Source organism: Scyliorhinus torazame, chromosome 2 (assembly GCF_047496885.1).
Source record: "Scyliorhinus torazame isolate Kashiwa2021f chromosome 2, sScyTor2.1, whole genome shotgun sequence".
In the NCBI taxonomy this organism is placed as follows: Eukaryota; Metazoa; Chordata; class Chondrichthyes; order Carcharhiniformes; family Scyliorhinidae; genus Scyliorhinus; species Scyliorhinus torazame.
This window is the reverse complement of record NC_092708.1, coordinates 141,993,378-142,005,906: the sequence shown is the minus strand read 5'-3', so window position 1 is coordinate 142,005,906 and position 12,529 is coordinate 141,993,378. Positions and strand designations below refer to the sequence as shown.

At 51.2% G+C, this 12,529-nt stretch overlaps 1 long non-coding RNA gene across 1 annotated transcript in view; it reads left to right on the top strand.

The window, feature by feature from the left end:
* The window catches only part of LOC140407804 (uncharacterized), a 345,853-nt gene extending 335,291 nt beyond the window's left edge, over positions 1-10,562 (top strand). The window contains exon 3 of the long non-coding RNA XR_011939812.1: positions 10,055-10,562. This is a non-coding gene — a long non-coding RNA (uncharacterized lncRNA). The remainder of the gene's footprint in view (positions 1-10,054) is intronic.
* Positions 10,563-12,529: the final 1,967 nt, after the last annotated feature.

Below are 12,529 nucleotides of genomic sequence, written 5' to 3'. Positions count from 1 at the left end.
TTTTGAGTACCCAATTCATATTTTTCATTTAAGGGGTAGTTCAGCGTGACCAATTGACCTACCCTGCACATCTTTGGGTTGTGGAGGCGTAACCCACACAAACACGGGAAGAATGTGCAAACTCCACACAGACAGTGACCCAGAGTCGGGATCGAACCTGGGACCTTGGCGCTGAGAGGCAGCAGTGCTAACCACTGTGCCACTGTGTTGCCCCCTTGTACTCTTTCCAAAAAAAAACTTTGCAGCAACTCTTTACTTTTATTTAACAAAGTTCTTTTTCAAAAAACTTAAAGCTCTAGCTTCACAAGGTAATTTTGCTTTCTAAACTTTTGATTCTGCCAGCAAATTCAGGTTTCTTCTGCACCTGTCCCTCAGTCTCTCCAATGCAGCAAGCCTCCCAGACAACCTCCTTATCGACAATATAAGTAGAGGTATTGTGGTAGTACCAGGTATTACGATACCTAAGAGGCTGATGACCATTGGTTAGAACCAGGAGTTTACCATTGGCCGTTGTTACATAGCTCCGCCCTGAAAGGCGGACAAGAATAGCTGGGTTACAGTCAAGGGGAAAAAAACAAACAGGCAGAAAGTGCAGGGATCCCTCGTGGCCGTTCCCCTTCAAAACAAGTATACCGTTTTGGATGCTGTTGGGGGGGATGACCTACCGGGGGAAGGCCCTAGCGGCCAGGTCTCTGGCACTGAGTCTGGCTCTGGGGCTCAGAAGGGAAGGGGGGAGAATAGAAAAGCAATAGTTGTAGGAGATTCAATGGTTAGGGGAATAGATAGGAGATTCTGTGGTCGTGAGCGAGACTCCCGGAAGGTATGTTGCCTCCCGGGTGCCAGGGCCAGGGATGTCTCGGATCGTGTCTTCAGGATCCTTCAGGGGGAGGGTGAGCAGCCAGAAGTTGTGGTGCACATTGGTACCAACGACATAGGTAGGAAAAGGGGTGTGGAGGTAATAAACAAGTTTAGGGAGTTAGGCTGGAAGTTAAAAGCCAGGACAGACAGAGTTGTCATCTCTGGTTTGTTGCCGGTGCCACGTGATAGCGAGGCTAGGAATAGGGAGAGAGTGCAGCTGAACACGTGGCTGCAGGAATGGTGTAGGAGGGAGGGCTTCAGGTATTTGGATAATTGGAGCGCATTCTGGGGAAGGTGGGACCTGTACAAGCAGGGCGGGTTGCATCTGAACCAAAGGGGCACCAATATCCTGGGAGGGAGGTTTTTGAGTACTCTTCGGGAGGGTTTAAACTAATTTGGCAGGGGAATGGGAACCGGATTTGTAGTCCAGCAACTAAGGTAGCCGATATTCAGGACGCCAAAGCGTGTAATGAGGCAGTGGGGAAGGGAACACTGACAAAGGAGAGTACTTGCAGGCACGGAGATGGGTTGAAGTGTGTATACTTCAACGCAAGAAGCATCAGGAATAAGGTGGGTGAACTTAAGGCATGGATCGGTACTTGGGACTACGATGTGGTGGCCATCACGGAAACGTGGATAGAAGAGGGGCAGAAATGGTTGTTGGAGGTCCCTGGTTATAGATGTTTCAATAAGATTAGGGAGGGTGGTAAAAGAGGTGGGGGGTGGCATTATTAATTAGAGATAGTATAACAGCTGCAGAAAGGCAGTTCGCGGAGTATCACCCTATTGAGGTAGTATGGGTTGAAGTCAGAAATAGGAAAGGAGCAGTCACCTTGTTAGGAGTTTTCTATAGGCCCCCCAATAGTAGCAGAGATGTGGAGGAACAGATTGGGAAACAGATTTTGGAAAGGTGCAGAAGTCATAGGGTAGTAGTCATGGGCGACTTTAACTTCCCAAATATTGAGTGGAAACTCTTTAGATCAAATAGTTTGGATGGGGTGGTGTTTGTGCAGTGTGTCCAGGGAGTTTTTCTAACACAGTATGTAGATTGTCCGACCAGAGGAGGGGCAATATTGGATTTAGTACTGGGTAATGAGCCAGGGCAAGTGATAGATTTGTTAGTGGGGGAGCATTTTGGAGATAGTGACCACAATTCTGTGACTTTCACTTTAGTAATGGAGAGGGATAGGTACGTGCAACAGGGCAAGGTTTACAATTGGGGGAAGGGTAAATACGATGTTGTCAGACAAGAATTGAAGTGCATAAGTTGGGAACATAAGCTGTTAGGGAAGGACACAAGTGAAATGTGGAACTTGTTCAAGGAACAGGTGCTACGTGTCCTTGATATGTATGTCCCTGTCAGGCAGGGAAGAGATGGTCGAGTGAGGGAACCATGGTTGACAAGAGAGGTTGAATGTCTTGTTAAGAGGAAAAAGGTTACTTATGTAAGGCTGAGGAAACAAGGTTCAGACAGGGCATTGGAGGGATACAAGATAGCCAGGAGGGAACTGAAGAAAGGGATTAGGAGAGCTAAGAAAGGGCATGAACAATCTTTGGCAGGTAGGATCAAGGAAAACCCCAAGGCCTTTTACACATATGTGAGAAATATGAGAATGACCAGAGCGAGGGTAGGTCCGATCAAGGACAGTAGCGGGAGATTGTGTATTGAGTCTGAAGAGATAGGAGAGGTCTTGAACGAGTACTTTTCTTCTGTATTTACAAATGAGAGGGGCCATATTGTTGGAGAGGACAGTGTGAAACAGATTGGTAAGCTCGAGGAAATACTTGTTAGGAAGGAAGATGTGTTGGGCATTTTGAAAAACTTGAGGATAGACAAGTCCCCCGGGCCTGACGGGATATATCCAAGGATTCTATGGGAAGCAAGAGATGAAATTGCAGAGCCGTTGGCAATGATCTTTTCGTCCTCACTGTCAACAGGGGTGGTACCAGGGGATTGGAGAGTGGCGAATGTCGTGCCCCTGTTCAAAAAAGGGACTAGGGATAACCCTGGGAATTACAGGCCAGTTAGTCTTACTTCGGTGGTAGGCAAAGTAATGGAAAGGGTACTGAAGGATAGGATTTCTGAGCATCTGGAAAGACACTGCTTGATTAGGGATAGTCAGCACGGATTTGTGAGGGGTAGGTCTTGCCTTACAAATCTTATTGAATTCTTTGAGGAGGTGACCAAGCATGTGGATGAAGGTAAAGCAGTGGATGTAGTGTACATGGATTTTAGTAAGGCATTTGATAAAGTTCCCCATGGTAGGCTTATGCAGAAAGTAAGGAGGCATGGGATAGTGGGAAATTTGGCCAGTTGGATAACGAACTGGCTAACCGATAGAAGTCAGAGAGTGGTGGTGGATGGCAAATATTCAGCCTGGATCCCAGTTCCCAGTGGCGTACCGCAGGGATCAGTTCTGGGTCCTCTGCTGTTTGTGATTTTCATTAATGACTTGGATGAGGGAGTTGAAGGGTGGGTCAGTAAATTTGCAGACGATACGAAGATTGGTGGAGTTGTGGATAGTAAGGAGGGCTGTTGTCGGCTGCAAAGAGACATAGATAGGATGCAGAGCTGGGCTGAGAAGTGGCAGATGGAGTTTAACCCTGAAAAGTGTGAGGTTGTCCATTTTGGAAGGACAGATATGAATGTGGAATACAAGGTTAACGGTAGGGTTCTTGGCAATGTGGAGGAGCAGAGAGATCTTGGGGTCTATGTTCATACATCTTTGAAAGTTGCCACTCAAGTGGATAGAGCTGTGAAGAAGGCCTATGGTGTGCTAGCGTTCATTAACAGAGGGATTGAATTTAAGAGCCGTGAGGTGATGATGCAGCTGTACAAAACCTTGGTAAGGCCACATTTGGAGTACTGCGTACAGTTCTGGTCGCCTTATTTTAGGAAGGATGTGGAAGCTTTGGAAAAGGTGCAAAGGAGATTTACCAGGATGTTGCCTGGAATGGAGAGTAGGCCTTACGAGGAAAGTTTGAAGGTGCTAGGCCTTTTCTCATTAGAACGGAGGAGGATGAGGGGCGACTTGATAGAGGTTTATAAGATGATCAGAGGAATAGATAGAGTAGCCAGTCAGAGACTTTTTCCCTGGGTGGAACAAACCATTACAAGGGGACATAAATTGAAGGTGAATGGTGGAAGATACAGGAGGGATATCAGAGGTAGGTTCTTTACCCAGAGAGTAGTGGGGGCATGGAATGCACTGCCTGTGGAAGTAGTTGAGTCGGAAACTTTAGGGACCTTCAAGCAGCTATTGGATAGGTACATGGATTACAGTAAAATGATATAGTGTAGATTTATTTGTTCTCAAGGGCAGCACGGTAGCATTGTGGATAGCACAATTGCTTCACAGCTCCAGGGTCCCAGGTTCGATTCCGGCTTGGGTCACTGTCTGTGCGGAGTCTGCACGTCCTCCCCGTGTCTGCGTGGGTTTCCTCCGGGTGCTCCGGTTTCCTCCCACAGCCCAAAGATGTGCGGGTTAGGTGAATTGGCCAATGATAAAAAGCCGTTAATGTCCAAATTGCCCTTGCTGTTGGGTGGAGGTGTTGAGTTTGGGTAGGGTGCTCTTTCCAAGAGCCGGTGCAGACTCAAAGGGCCGAATGGCCTCCTTCTGCACTGTAAATTCAATGATAATCTATGATTAATCTAGGACAAAGGTTCGGCACAACATCGTGGGCCGAAGGGCCTGTTCTGTGCTGTATTTTCTATGTACTATGTATAAGAAATGGTGCCGTCCCAGCAGCCTTCACTTTCTATACCGAAGCTGCTGGGGAACAAGTTCTAGTAGATTAAAGCCTTCAGTTATGAAATCACTTCGTCTTCAGTGTAATTGATCGCGCATCAATTTAATCTACTAGACTTAAGCTGGAAGGATGGATCTCCGAATCAAACCGGAGTGCCTTCAACTCAGCCCCCACGCGGAGAACTCGGCTGCAATATATAAACACTGGCTGGCGTGCTTTAAAGGCTACTTCGAGACAGCTGGAGGCACCCCCTCAGAAGGACAGAAAATGCATCTCCTGCGCTCAAGGGTCAGTCCTGGGATCTACACCCTTATCGGGGAGGCGGAGAACTATGATGCCATGATCGAATTGTTAGAAGGACATTATATCGTCCTGTAAATCAGGTCTACGCACGTCACCTGCTTGCAACTAGACGGCAAAGCCCCGGGGAATCGTTGGAAGATTTCTACCGGGCGCTACTGGTGCTGGGCTGAAACTGTGGCTGCCCGCAAGTTTCGGGGAGCGAGCACACGGAACTTTTAATCAGGGATGCTTTCGTAGCTACGTAGGTACGAGCTCCCCAGATATCCGCCGAAGACTCCTAGAAAGGGACACTCTCGGACTTAAAGTGGCACGGGCCCTGGCAGGGTCCACGGACGTGGCCTACAGAAACGCGCAGTCCTATGCGCCCGACCGCGCGGCGGTCCCCTGGGCTGCGTGGCACTCCACAGCGGCAGCCCCACAGACCTTCCCCCTGACCCCGCAGGCCTGCGCTACGAGACGGCCCGCTTAAGCCGCTGGGCCCCGCTGTTTCTTCTGAGGGCAGGGGAATCATCCCCACCCACGCTGCCCGGCCCGCACCGCTGCCTGCAAAGGGTGCGGCAAGAAGGGCCACTTTGCGGGGTTCTGCCAGTCCCGCGCCGGGGCCACGGTCTCCAGAAACTCCGAACCGCCGCGGCAACCCCCCCTTCAGGCCCCGACCGGCCAGCGCTCATGGCCACCCCCCTATCCTAGGGCCACGTGTGACCCACGGGCATGGCCATCTTGCCCCCAGGACACCATGCTGGACGGGTGGGCACCGCCATTTTGTCCATCGCCGCCGTCATCTTGTTCAACCCAGGACACCATGTGCGACCCATGGGTGACGCCATCTTGGATGGGGCCCCAGGCCCCCAGCACGGCCGACTACACGCTGCCCGATCAGAACTCGCAACTGCTTCATTTGGCCTCGGTGACACTGGACCAAAGTCGGCCCCGGACACTCGCAACAGCTACAACAACGGTCTTCATCAACGGCCACGAGACGTCTTGCCTGATTGACTCTGGGAGCACGGAAAGCTTTGTTCACCCCGACACGGTAAGGCGCTGTTCACTTGTAACCCACCCTGTAAACCAAAGGATCTCCCTGGCCTCCGGGTCACACTCGGTGGAGATAAAGGGGTTCTGCCTAGCGAACCTCACTGTCCAAGGCAGGAAATTCGATAATTTCCGTCTGTATGGCCTGCCGCACCTCTGCGCGGCTACCCTCCTGGGGCTGGACTTCCAATGCCATTTGCAAATGACCTTTAAATTCGGCTGCCCGATACCTCCTCTTACTGTCTGCGGCCTCACGACCCTTAATGTCGACCCGCCTTTCCTGTTTGCGAACCTCACCCCAGATTGCAAACCCGTCGCCACCAGGAACAGGCGGTACAGTGCCCAGGACCGGACCTTTATCAGGACAGAGGTCCAAAGGCTGCTGGGAGAAGGGGTCATCGAAGCGAGCAACAGTCCCTGGAGAGCTCAAGTAGTCGTGGTAAAGACCGGGGAGAAGCATAGGATGGTCATTGACTACAGCCAGACCATCAACAGGTTTACGCAGCTGGACGCGTACCCTCTCCCCCGTATAGCCGACCTGGTAAACAGGATCACACAATACAAGGTTTTCACCACGGTGGATCTCATGTCCGCCTACCACCAGCTACCCTCCGTAATAGTGACCGCAAGTACACTGCCTTCGAAGCAGATGGGCGGCTCTATCAATTTTTAAGAGTTCCCTTTGGTGTCACTAATTGGGTCTCGGTCTTCCAGCGAGAGATGGACCGAATGGTTGACCGGTACGTCTTACGCGCAACGTTCCCATATCTGGATAACGTCACCATCTGCGACCATGACCAGCAGGACCACGACACCAACCTCAGCAAATTTCTCCAGACCGCGAAAATCCTTAACCTGACATACAAAAGGATAAATGCGTGTTTAGCACCGACCGTCTAGCCATTCTAGGCTACGTAGTGCGAAATGGAGTTATAGGCCCCGACCCTGAGCGCATGCGTCCCCTTATGGAGTTCCCCCTCCCTCACTGCCCCAAGGCGCTGAAGCGCTGCCTCGGGTTTTTCAGCTATTACGGAGAGTGGGTCCCTAACTACGCAGACAAAGCCCGACCCCTAATCCAGTCCACAACCTTCCCCCTGTCGATGGAGGCCCGCCAGGCCTTCAGCCGCATCAAAGCAGACATTGCAAAGACCACGATGCACGCCATCGACGAGTCCCTCCCCTTCCAGGATGAGAGCGATGCGTCCGACGTAGCTCTGGCGGCCACCCTCAACCAAGCGGGCAGGCCCATGGCTTTCTTCTCCCGTACCCTCCATGCTTCCGGAATTCGCCATTCCTCGGTCGAAAAAGAAGCACAAGCCACAGTAGAAGCTGTGAGACATTGGAGGCATTACCTGTCCGGCAGGAGATTCACTCTCCTCACTGACCAACGGTCGGTTGCCTTCATGTTCGATAATGCATGGCGGGGCAAGATTAAAAACGATAAGATCTTGCGGTGGAGGATAGAACTCTCCACCTTCAACTACGAGATCTTGTACCATCCGGGGAAGCTAAATGAGCCTCCTGATGCCCTGTCCCACGGCACTTGTGCCATTGCACAAGTGGACCGCCTCCGAGCCCTCCACGAGGACCTCTGCCACCCGGGGGTCACTCGTTTCTTCCTCTTCATCATGACCCGCAACCAAATCTGCGCAGAGTGCAAACCGCACTTCTACCGGCCAGAGAGGGCGCACCTGATAAAGGCTTCCCGTCCCTTTGAACGCCTCAGCATGGATTTCAAAGGCCCCCTCCCCTCCACCGACCGCTACACATATTTGCTGAACGTGATTGACGAGTACTCCTGGTTACCATTCGCCATCCCCTGCCCAGACATGACCACGACCACCGTCATCAATGCCCTCCAGGGTATCTTTACACTGTTCGGTTTCCCCGCGTACATACACAGTGATAGGGGGTCCTCCTTTACGAGCAACGAACTGCGTCAATTCCTGCTCAGCAAGGGCATCGCCTCGAGCAGGACGACCAGTTACAACCCCCGGGGAAACGGACAGGTGGAGATGGAGAACGGGACGGTCTGGAAGACTGTTCTACTGGCCCTACGGTCCAGGAATCTCCCAGTCTCCCGCTGGCAAGAAGTCCTCCCAGTGGCCCTTCACTCCATTCGGTCGCTGCTCTGTACTACCGCAAACCAGACACCTCATGAACGTCTCCTTGTTTTCCCCAGGATGTCCTCCTCCGGGACTTCGCTCCCAACCTGGCTAGCGACACCCGGACTCATCCTGCTTCGGAAGCACGTGCGGGCGCAGAAGTCAGACCCTTTGGTCGAGAGGGTCCGCCTGCTGCACGCTAACCCCCAGTACGCCTACGTGGCGTTCCCTGACGGCCGGCAAAATACAATCTCCCTTCGGGACCTGGCGTCCGCCGGAACCCCACGCGCATCCGAACCATTACCCCCACCCCACCACACCCCACAGCAGTGGGAGGGGTCAGTACACCCGCTGCACCTGCCTAGGCCCGCCCACACACCGATGCCCCCTACAGGCACCCCCCCCCCCCCGTGTCAACCGCTTGCCACAACAGAGTCGCCTAGGGGTGACGAAGCTGCCAGGGAGGCCGAAACCACGCTCCCGGAGTCGCAACCACCGGGACCCCCACCAGAATCACCACCGAAGCCCAGACGCCCCAGAAGGATGACCAGGCCACCCGATCGACTGATTGCTTCGCTGTGACTTTAACTGTGAACTTTGTAAATATCCTCAACAGCACGGTACCTCCATACCTGATCATACCATGTTAAAGGCGACTGTTACCACTGGCCACCACCCCCACCGGACTCTTTTTTAACAGGGGGTGAATGTGGTAGTACCAAGTATTGCGGTACCTAAGAGGCTGATGACCATTGGCTAGACCTAGGAATTTACTATTGGTCATTGTTACGTAGCTCCGCCCTGACAGGCGGAGTATAAGAAATGGTGCCGTCCCAGCAGCCTTCACTTTCTGTACCGAAGCTGCTGGGGAACAAGTTCGAGTAGATTAAAGCCTTCAGTTATGAAATCACTTCGTCTTGAGTGTAGTTGATCGCGCATCGGGTATGTTTCTGTATTTCTTGTTTGTTCTGACCCAGGGATCTTGCTTTATTTTCTTCATTGCTCACCCACCTTGTAGCTGTCCAACATTCTGATTCTACATTACTCAGGGTTTGCCAAAGTGCCTATTCGCAGACTTCAGTAATGAACATAAAAGATATTTATTATTAACAATTGTTCAGCAGCTGCTGCTTTCCCCTACATGTCTCCTGCCTAAGCGAGCTCCACCCCCTGGTGTGAGCCCCAATTGGTCATCCAAGCCAAGTGACCCTTTTCTGCTGTGTTGTTCTTAAAGTGACAATCACCATAAACTTGCTGCGGGAGGGAACATCCAGACCCAGGAGTAGGAACCTGAGTTCATTCACCCTGAGGTCATGGTGCTGAGGCCAATTACAGCTTTCCTGAAATGAACTGAGCAAAAACAATCTGAAGATCGAACCTGCAACCTTCCTGGTTCGTATGGTCCAACTATTCAATGGATTGTCTTATCAGGTCATCAGGAGACTCTTTCATTTGTTGCATTTCAACTCATGGCACAGTATCAAATGTATTTCTAGTTTAAAATAATCAAAAAGTACAACAGTTTCTCAGGTCTCTTAAATTAAGAAACAAAGAGAACATTTTGTTGACATTACTGTGCCAAATACTATCTGTGTGACCTTTATGTCTCCAGTTGCCTTGGGTAAGGTTATTCTGTGTGTAAAAAAAATTAAAGACTGTAAGCCATTACCCTGGACACAAAGGTTCAGGGTTATCAGTAATTATACTGTATCTTGGTCTCCTGTGGCCATGGTAACCAATGGCAATTTATATTGATGTCATAGGATTATTATGTTTTTACCAATGCTGAAATGAGAGCTATTTTTCAAGTCATGAACCTCTCTGGAAAAAACTTCTGATCAGTTTTAGTTAATTAACAAGTCCTGTTCAGAGGGCCTTCATTTTTGAGTAATCCTGGTTGAGGATGATAAGCACAGCTCTTTTATTCATACTTTGAATTTAAAAAAGATGTACTTACTTTGGCTTAAAAACAAAAAATCTTCATTGATGTTTCTTCTATCACCCAGGGCTGGATTTTCAATCGCCCACGAGGGTGAAGTTGGGTGTGGTCATACTCTGAAAATCACGCACATGGATGGCGTTCCAGTCCATCACGCGAACCCGCCTCCCATCCATTGGCTCTGTCTACACCTCCCGCTGCCTTGGTAAAGTGGGCAACATAATCCAAGACCCCTCCCACCCGGGTTATTCTTTCTTCCAACCTCTTCCATTGGGCAGAAGATGCAAAAGTCTGAGAACACGCACTAAACAGCTTGTACCCCGCTGTTACCAGAAGCCTGAATGGCCGTCTTATGGACTGAACTGATCTCTTTGCGCATCTTGTCTACTGAATAGCACTACACTCCTGTATGCTTTACCCGATGCCTGTGTCCATGTATTTACATTGTGTATTTATCGTATATCCAATGTTTTTCATGTATGGAACGATCTACCTGGACTGTACGCAGAACAATACTTTTCCCAGTAAAATCGGTACACAAGACAATAAATCTCAATCTAAATCTAAAATCTAAATCTAAATCTTCTGATTCCTCTGTCATTTGCTGGAATTTTTAAAGGGACGGGGGTGGGGTGGAACAGAGGACGCAGCAAGCTGCACAATTCCAATGAGTTGTTACTCAGCTCATTGATGAGCTTGTTAATTGGCTGCAAAGGGACAGAACCAGATTTTCCATGTTAATAACAGGAAGGGCGGGGCACAGTGGTTAGCACTGCTTTATCACGGTCACGGCGCTGAGGACCCGGTTTGATCCTGGCCCCGGGTCACTGTCCGTGTGGAGTTTGCACATTCTCCCCGTGTCTGTATGGGTCTCCCCCCACATCCCAAAGATAGGTGGATTGGCCACGCTAAATTGCCCTTTAGTTGGAAAAAAAATAATAATAACGGGAAGGACGATCGGTCTGGGATACTTGAGTGCAAAATTGTCAGGAGCATGGATGGGGCCATTATTGATTGTGGCTGCTGATGAAATACCTTGGGCTGGATTCTCCGATTCTGGGGCTATGACCCCATGCCGGCGTGGGAACGGTGGTGTTTTACGCCAGAAAAAATGGCGCAAACGGCCACCGATTCCCTGTTTTGCTGGGGGCTAGCAGGACGTCAGCATAGAGCACCCGGCTCTAGCTGCTGATCCGCCCCAGAGAATTGCCAGATCGATGGCCACGCATGTACATGGCGGCAGCCTGCAGTTGCTGCGCCGTGCTACATGACGCCAGCCGCTCGTGGACCCAGTCCGCGAAACAGTCGCCCCCTTCGGCCGGCTCGCACACCCCAGACTACCCCCCCCCCCACTGTGTCTCCAGCCCCGAATAGTGTAGACACCCTGCGGAACGGCTCTACTGTGGAGGCGCTGGACTGAGTTTGCAGCCGTCACACAGAGTTCCCGACGGGTGAGACCATGAGTGACCCACGTCGTCGGGAACTCGGCCGGTCGGGGGTGGAGCATCGGGGGGCAGTCCTGAGGCCATCGATACAGGGCAGCATGGCATACTCCTAGGGCACACTGCCTTGGAGAGCGGCGCCGCCCCCGATTTGGTCGGGAACTTGGATTCCCCGGCCGGTCGCCGAATGCGATTTTGCCGTTGGCGACTGGAGAATCCAACCCCTTGTACTCAATAAGATAGTCAAACTGAGGTGCCCATGTAGTACCACAATGTAGGCATCGCTTGAGCAGAGCTGCTTGAGTACCTGAGGAGTGAGCTCTGGGGTACTTTGGTGCACCCCCCGCTGCCCCCACCCAGATGACCCTGTGATTGGCATCGCAACCCCAAAGCACAATACTGCCCCTGTGTACCAGAATACCCTGGCACTCACCAGTACACCCGACCCATTACCAGCAGAGGTGTCCATGCCTGTCTCCACCATGGCCCTCTCTCTGCCCCTACCATGTTGCATTAAGCAGATGGCTCACAATGCTCTCCCTTTGTCCCTGCAGGAGAAGTGGGCCCATAACAGATGGGAAAGGGTACAGACAGGTAGAGTGGTGCCAAACATTAGTGTTCTCATCCCCAAGAGGAATGTGCTCTGGAGGTCATATGGGTGGCCGAGGACAGAGCAGTCACAGACATTGGCCTGAACCACAGGAGTGAGCATCCACAGGTTCCCACACAAATGACCTGTCACACATGTGTTGTTCATGCCACACATAATGACCCTTCCCTCTCACTGACCATAATAACAATAATAATCTATATTCGTGTCACAAGTAGGCTTACACTGCAATGAAGTTACTTTGAAAAATCTCTAGTCGCCTCACTCCGGCGCCTGTTTGGGAACACTGAGCGAGTATTCAGAATGTCCAATTTACCTAACAAGCACATCTTTCGGGACTTGTGGGAGGAAACCGGAGCATCCGGAGGAAACCCACGCAGAGTCGGGGAGAACGTGCAGACTCCGCACAGACAGTAACCCAAGCCGGGAATCGATCCCGGGTCCCTGGAGCTGTGAAGCAACAGTGCTAACCACAGTGCTACAGTGCCAC